The sequence below is a fragment of the Helianthus annuus genome, chromosome 13 (assembly GCF_002127325.2).
Source record: "Helianthus annuus cultivar XRQ/B chromosome 13, HanXRQr2.0-SUNRISE, whole genome shotgun sequence".
Lineage (NCBI taxonomy): Eukaryota > Viridiplantae > Streptophyta > Magnoliopsida > Asterales > Asteraceae > Helianthus > Helianthus annuus.
This window is the reverse complement of record NC_035445.2, coordinates 66364765-66373365: the sequence shown is the minus strand read 5'-3', so window position 1 is coordinate 66373365 and position 8601 is coordinate 66364765. Positions and strand designations below refer to the sequence as shown.

At 40.3% G+C, this 8601-nt stretch overlaps 1 non-coding gene across 1 annotated transcript; it reads left to right on the top strand.

Moving 5' to 3' along the window:
• Window positions 1-4318: 4318 nt before the first annotated feature.
• On the top strand, window positions 4319-4425 carry LOC118486255. Its single transcript, XR_004878107.1, has one exon. It is a non-coding gene; the product is annotated as a small nucleolar RNA R71 (small nucleolar RNA).
• Window positions 4426-8601: the final 4176 nt, after the last annotated feature.

The following is an 8601-nucleotide window of genomic DNA, read 5'->3' as shown; positions in this document are numbered from 1 at the left end:
ATTTTATAGAGACAGTAAAATAATGCCAAGACACCACGGACAAACGATAAAGAAGAATCACCTTCAACATAAGAAACTAGTTATTAAAGTCATTAATACATAACCAAATAAAAAGTGCGAAAAGATTAAAAATAAAAAGTATTACACTAAACACTTGTCTTCACAAAGTGATGTAAGAGACTTAGGCAAACATGGCCTTTGATTGTCAAGAACTCTTACGATCAATCTTGGATCCCAAGACGACTCACACACTCTATGATGGACAATGGATGATGGTGGTGGATGATGGTGTTGTGATGGTGGTGGGTAGTGGGTGAAGTGTGAGAGAGGTGGTGTGCCAAAGGATGAGTTGCAAGTGATCCAAGCACTCCTATTTATAAGCTGAACAGAAGCTCGGGCACGGCCCCGTGTCCATCCTCCTCTCTTTCTTCATTAATTGCAGTTTGTCTGCATTAGTTGACCACGCCCCCGTGTCCGCTGAGCACGACCCCGTGTGCAGAAGTGTATCTGTACTATCAAGATTCCCTAGATCCTGCGAATCTTAGAGTTGACCACGACCCCGTGTCCGCTGGGCATGCCCCCGTGGTGGGTGATAGAAGCTTCTACAGCTTTGTCTTTTCTGCTGACACTTGGGCACGCCCCCGTGCTCATTGAGCACGGGGCGTGTTCAACCTTCTGTTCTTTTTGTTTCGCTTGGGAAGATGCTGTCGGGGGGTCGGGCATGCCACGTTTGTTCCTTTTCTTGTATTTATGTTAGATTTAGCTGCCTTTTTGCTTCTTTTGTTCATTTGAGCTCATTTAATCCTGAAAATACAAAAGGAAGACAAAAACACACTTTTTCCAACATTAGTACTAAAAAAGGGTTAGTTTTATGCCACAATTGATGCAATTTATATGTTGCATTTTGTGCATATCAAATACCCCCACACTTGAATCTTTGCTTGTCCTCATGCAAAACTCTTTATAATGTAGCTTTACACTCCCAAATGCAATGGGTAGAAGAGAAGGTTTTTAGTCTTGTCATAGAGTGTCAGGATTTCCAAGATTCTTTATTAAGTTTTATTTTTATTTATTAACAATCCTATTCGTCATGATTTATTAAAAACGTTTCATAAGATAAATTACTTATTAGGGCATAACATGCCTTTTTAAAATTCCATTTATATACAAGTTCACATACCTCACGGGGGATCACTCAACACTCGGCCGAAGGTGTATTTTTAGTGAATCACTCGAGAGCGGCATGGAACTTACTCCTACCATAAGCTTGCCAAGCAATCAATCCTCCTCCTTTTTAACTATACGCCTTTGTAAATATCAAGAGGACTTTTGGGGTGAAGGGTTAGGCTTGGGCTAAAGGTGGGTGGTTGGGTTAGTGGTTAGTAAAAGGGCAAAAACGTAAAAAGCGTCGGTTTTCATAAGACTCGTTATTTTTCAAAACTTTTTATTTTGATGAAGCATTTCTTTCAAACAAAGTTGTTTTTGATAAACTTGTTTGTTTATTTCTTTGGCTTCATCCACAATTTTTTTTAACAAAGTCATAAGAAAAACCGAGCTTTGTTACTAAAATAAAGGGTTTAAAATGAAAAAGAGTTTAGGTGGGTAAAAAGGGTTTTTGTTTTAGGTTAAGAAATAAAAAGGTTTAGGCTCAAAGGGGTTAACTAGGGGGATTTTGGGTAGGTGGTAAAAAAAATAATGGCGTAGAAATAAAAAAAGGTTAGTCCTAGTGCCTCCATCATTTACTTACTCGGGTTTAAGTTGGTAAGGACCAGGAATGTATCGTCGTGGCAAGTTCTAGAGTCGTACGAACCAAGCGGCTATTCATACAAGAAACGAAAAATGAGCATTTAGTTTAAAGATATGTATTTGTATGCTCAATAAAGGCTCAAAACCCACTTTTGTGGGAATGGGTTTTTATGTGATCAAGTATATATAATCAAATTTTAACTAAGTTTGTCATGCCATTCCATAATTTTCTTATGTTGGTACTTTTTATCACGACTCTATCGGTTGTAAATTTGTAAAAATATAACCTTTTTAGAATTTGGAATTACCGAATTAAACCTAGACAAGTAAAAAAAATTGAAAGTGGTTCCAATAGAGTTTTATGTAAGGCTTGTTAATTAGGACTTGCAAGATTCAAAGTTTTAGCATCCCCCCACACTTAAATTACACATTGTCCTCAATGTGTCCCAAAAAATAAGTTTTTAGGTTGATTGAATGTGCAAAAAGGTGTGAAAAAGCAAAATTTTATGTTACTGGGAGTCTGGACACGGCCCCGTGGTGTCCGGGCACGGCCCTGTGTTCAGATGCCAGTAACAAAAGTTTGTAAAAAGAAACAGAAGCCTGGACATGGGGGCGTGTTCAGTGAGCATGCCCCGTGTCCAGTTACCTGTACTGGGCATTTTCTGCAGATTGTGCAGCACGGGGCCGTGTTGGGCGGGCACGGCCCGTGCTGAACTTGCTGTAATGAAGAAAATTTTGTCGGATGGCCCTGTTTTCGTGCATGGGGTGCTGTTGCACGCTTCCCTTGTTATCCTTCACCATCCTGAGTGTGTTTCATTCCTGAAAATTAAAACTAAACTATAAAACATAATAATTAATCTAAACTAAATTAAGGATAGTTCCGCGGAATGCCTCTGTGGTGCGCCACGTTTATAAGGGTCCTTGGCTAGACCCAAAGCCTGGTCATATGTTACCCAAGTGGGATGTTTTGCATCCCATGCTACACCGTTGGAGAGCATCATCCACGCTTGAGTCGATAACCTTCATGTAATTGACCGGGTCTTCGTCTTCTACTCTTTTTCCAAACCCAAACTTTACTTCCTCGTCCCCAAACTTCAATGTTAGTGTTCCGTCATTCATGTCTACCACTGCTTGCGCTGTGGCTAGAAATGGTCTCCCTAGGATGAGAGGAACTTTGGCGTCTTCTTCCATGTCTAGTATGACAAAGTCGGCCGGGAAGACGAAATTGTCGACTTTGACCAATTGATTTTCAGCGACACCTTGTGGATATTTGACGGATCGGTCGGCAAGTTGTATGCTCGTCTTTGTAGGGCTCGTTTTTCCTAGGCCGAGTCGTTTGAACATTGAGGTGGGCATGAGGTTTATGCTAGCCCCAAGATCGGCTAGTGCATTACGAATAGGGGATTCCCCAATTAGGCAAGGAATCGTGAAGCTTCCAGGACCAATCTTCTTTTGCGGGAGTTTGTTGAGTAGTGAGGCGGAGCATTCTTCGCCTAAGTTAACTAATTGCAATGATTCAATTTTCCTTTTATGAGTGAGGAAGTCCCTCATAAATTTTGAGCATTTAGGCATTTGAGTTAGGACTTCGATAAATGGAATATTAACATGCAATTGTTTTAGTAAATTTTCAAACTTTGCGAATTGCTCATCGGTCTTTTGACGAATTAACCGACCGGGGTAGGGGACCGGAGGAGTCTTAGTAGGCTCTTGAATTGGTGGAGAAGCCTTCTCTTGGTGAGGCGGAGTTGTGCTTCTTTCAGTCGTCGGTGATGGAGCCTCTTTGGAACCCACGGTGCGGTTTCTCAATGTTATGAGATGGACTTGTGCTTTCGGGTTGGTTTCGGTATTACTTGGTAACGCGCCTTGTGGTCTCTCGGAGAAATTCTGAGCTATTTGATTTAATTGTTTTTCAATGTTTTGTATACTAGCTTGTTGATTTCTAAAATTCGATTCCAATTGTTGAAATCGATCCGAGTTTTTCTTTTCGGTGTCGGAGATGAGGCGAGATACAATATCTTCAAGATTTTCTCATCCACCTTGTTGTTAAGAGAAATTTTGTGACTCGCTTCTTGGTTGTTGAAAGTTTGTTCGTTGGTTTAGATTTTGTTGCTTACTACTATTGCCGGGTTCTCTCCAACCAAGGTTAGGGTGGTTACGCCATCCTTGGTTGTAGGTACCCGACGGCTAGTTCTATTATCAATGTAGTTTACCGACTCTGTTTGATCATCTAACTCTTTCATACAATTCCAATTTTTGTGTGGCCCACCACACCCTTCACAAGCCATAACCGAGGTGGTTTTTGTCATTTCTAGTTTTTTTGATTTTTGAAGAAAGGGCCTCGATTTGGGCTTGTAAAGAAGTGCTTTCATCAACCTTATGGGCGTCCGGGGCAATAGATTTATTGCCTCGGGGAGTGTGCCACTGAAAATTGGTTTGAGCAATTTCCTCAATTTGATTATATATTTCATTTGGGCGACGATTACCTAAAAGTCCCCCGGAGCTAGAGTCAAGTGTTTGTCTTGTGTGTGGCAACAACCCATTATAGAAAGTGGATACTTGTTGCCTCACCGCAAGACCGTGATGTGGACACTTTCTTAGTAGCTCCTTGAACCTCTCCCAAGTTTCATATAAGGATTCCCCATCCTCTTGTTAATATGTATTAATTTCAGTCATTAATTTAGCCGTTTTAGCAGGAGGGAAATACTTATATAGAAACTTTTGGGCTAGTTCATCCCAGGTGTTTACCGAGCCAACTGGGAGGGCGTTGAGCCAAGCCTTAGCTTGGTCTTTTAATGAAAATGGAAACATTCGAAGGCGGATGGCGTCGTTTGTTGCTCCATTGATCCTCGTCCACAAGCCCATGGAAGGTTGCGGAGTTTTGAAGCATTTGTATCAAATGTGGCCGAAGTTCGAAGTTGTTGGCTTCGACATTCGGTGCATTGATAGCAGCGCCTAGATTACCTAAGGTGGGTCGTAAGTAATCCATGAGGGTACGTTGGTCCGCCATGGGAAGTAGGTCCCCCGAAACTTTCTCTTGGTTTTTAGCTTTGAGTCTCTTTCGTAGAAAGCGTTCGGGTTCGTCTAAGGGTTCTTTTATGTCTCTACTGGAACTCGAGCTCATACACTAGGTGGAGAATGCAAATGTGGCGCCTGAGTTCCAAGTCCTGCAATAAAAATAAAAAAGAACGTTGGTCAGAAGCTTCACCACGGCCCCGTGCTCAGATGAACACGGCCCGTGGTCGAAGGTACAGTGACTATTTTCCGGATCCCTGTTATTGGGGAGTTGGACACGGCCCCGTGTTGCATCGACACGGCCCCGTGCTCAGCTCTCTATAACTCGGAAAATAAAAACTGCCAGTAACAATGCTGGGCACGGCCCGTGTCCTACCAGGCACGGCCCGTGCTGAGCTCTGCAGGAACTGAAAAACTAAGAAAATCCTAAAAAGAAAAGAAAAATTTAGAAAAAACGATTAGGCCATTGATTCCTAACTTTCATAAAATCCTTGTGTCCCCGGCAACGGCGCCAAAAAAACTTGATGTGCGTGTAGTGTAATATATTTTAGGTGTATATTTTAAACCCTTTTTACACTTTTTACCCAAGTTTTAAATTTATAAAACACGATATTTACTAACACTAAACACATAAATGGGCAAGTGCACTCATCGTGAGCGTAGTATAGTGTTGGTAAGATACCGAGGTAGTCCAAGGACACAAGAGCTTTTAGTACCGGTTTATCCTCAACGTCTAATCAAATCAAAAGTTATAAAAAGGTTTTTAAACTAGAAAAATAAAACTAACTAAGATGCTGAAAAATAAAATAAAAGTAAAAACAGATAGACAAGATGAATCACTTGGATCCGACTCGTGTGTAGTGTAACCTTTGATTATTTCCGCACCTTTGCACTTTTTAAGAGATTATCTTAGTTATTGTAGTAGGCCCCTTTTTTGAAGGTGACGTTACCCTCAACCCAGTAGTTTGAGTCAGCAAGGATACAATCCTAAAGGGTCGGATTATTGAAAGATAATTAATTAAGTTATTAATGCATATTGTGGTAGGCCCCTCTTTTGATGGTGACGTTACCCTCGGCTAAGTAGTCTGAGTCAGCAGGGATACAGTCCTAAGTAGCCGGGTTAAAGTTTTAAGAGTAGTTTAACTTATAAGGGGATCAAAGAGTTTGGACCCCCGCCATCCAATACCGGTGGGTATTGAAGGAGGTCATACTAAATTTGACCCAGGTCCTTTGCAGGATCTATACACTGAACAATGGTAAGACTCTTACCAAGTCGTTCCCTTAACCCCCGACCAGGTAGCCAACATATCTCCATATAGACCGTGGAGATACGAATGGTGAAAATCTTTTATTTTATATAGACAGTAAAATAATGCCAAGACACCACAGACAAACGATAAGGAAGAATCACCTTCAACATAAGAAACTAGTTATTAAAGTCATTAATACATAACCAAATAAAAAGTGCGAAAAGATTAAAAATAAAAAGTATTACACTAAACACTTGTCTTCACCAAGTGATGTAAGAGACTTAGGCAAACATGGCCTTTGATTGTTAAGAACTCTTACGATCAATCTTGGATCCCGAGACGACTCACACACTCTATGATGGACAATGTATGATGGTGGTGGATGATGGTGTTGTGATGGTGGTGGGTGGTGGGTGAAGTGTGAGAGAGGTGGTGTGCCAAGGGATGAGTTGCAAGTGATCCAAGCACTCCTATTTATAGGCTGAACAGAAGCTCGAGCACGGCCCCGTGTCCATTGGACACGGCCCCGTGTCCATCCTCCTATCTTTCTTCATTAATTGCAGTTTGTCTGCATTTGTTGACCACGCCCCCGTGTCCGCTGAGCACGACCCCGTGTGCAGAAGTGTATCTGTACTATCAAGATTTCCCTAGATCCTGCGAATCTTAGAGTTGACCACGGCCCCGTGTCCGTTGGGCATGCCCCCATGGTGGGTGATAGAAGCTTCTACAGCTTTGTCTTTTCTGCTTACACTTGGGCACGCCCCCGTGCTCATTGAGCACGGGGCGTGTTCAGCCTTCTGTTCTTTTTGTTTTGCTTGGGAAGATGCTGTCGGGGGGTCGGGCATGCCACGTTTGTTCCTTGTCTTGTATTTATGTTAGATTTAGCTGCCTTTTTGCTTCTTTTGTTCATTTGAACTCATTTAATACTGAAAATACAAAAGGAAGCCAAAAACACACTTTTTCCAACATTAGTACTAAAAAAAGGTTAGTTTCATGCCACAATTGATGTAATTTATATGTTGCATTTTGTGCACATCAGTATACTCAAAACAACGCCAGGTATACGCTGGTGAGCTCATACTATACAGTTTTATAATGACAGACCACAGTTTACATTATATGCATACACAATATGAGCTTGTGACCACATTATAGTCAGGTTAGGCCTCATTGTACCTTATAGGCCACATTTGACTTGTTACAAACCACTATATAAAGGACATACTGGTCCTCCAGCTGTGCCCCCTACGAACGTCACATAGGTATGAGTGTGTGTCGTTGTACATTACAAGCACGAAGTGCCTGTGGGTACAACACATTATTACCCTTCCTAGAGTGACACACCCCATTAAGCATACCGACACATGCAAATTGCGGCATTCTTATTATTAAATTTATGGACAAAACGAGTAAACAATCAAAGTTTTACAAATAAGTATGATGATTCGCCTGTTTAACAGTTTCTTAACAACCGCTAGTACGATCGGGTTTGTCTCGGGGTCCGAACACATTTACATAATCCTAGGTTAGGTAATGGAACACCTAATTAGTCATTATCATGGTTTGATATTCGTTAACGCTGCTTTGCTTAAGTATAGTTGATCAGTCCATGCCTAACTAAGGCTAGACTATCCAATACTCGCCCCTGACAGTAACCCTAATTAACACCTGAAAATAATAATACTAATACTACTACTGATAATAAAACTAATATTAACTACTAAATATAAATAATAAATAACTAAACATAAACTTAAACGAGAACATACCTTAAAACTATCTACGACAAGTTAATGTAGAGTCTCCCTACTCCAACTCCTACTTGCTTAGCAATACTCAAAAGGGGTCGTGATTCTCCATACTAGAGCGTTCCCGTTAAATCTTATGTACTCAAAAGTTATAAAAGAGCTACTATTTAAAAGAGGAAATGGACGATGGGTTTCCCGATTTCATCGACGTGGATGAATTGTCCTTTGTGTGTGCTAGCTAGCTTAGTTCACATACGTATCCATTTCTATGTTATAATATATTATATTATTATTATAATTAATTCGGCTGCTTTATTCATTTTTCTCTTATAACATTTAAAATATAATGTTTTACAAATTACAAGTATACTGTAAAACAAGCTTATTTTTTCTACATTTTGACCTATGTTTCGTTAAAAATGGAGTAGGGTCAAACATATTTTGTTATTATTAAACGGTCTCCTATAATACTAAATACTCATCTAGATACAACTTATTTTAAATAACCATTCTACTCGTTCGACAAAATATAGAATATAGTTTCATATTTTACACGTTTATAACTATTACATTAAGGTCTAGGGTATTACATCCTCTCATCCTTACAAAAATTTCGTCCTCGAAATTTGTCATCACTTTGAGGGTACTTTTCCTTTATTACATTTTCTAATTCCCATGTAAAGGCAAGTCCATGACGCGAGTTTCACTTGACTTTAACTAACGAGATTTCCTTCTTGCGTAACTTTATAATCTTCCTATCTTTGATTTGTAGTGGTTCTTCAGTGATGTTGAGCTTTTCGTCGACTTAAATATATTCTAGTGGGATTGAGGATGATACGCATGCT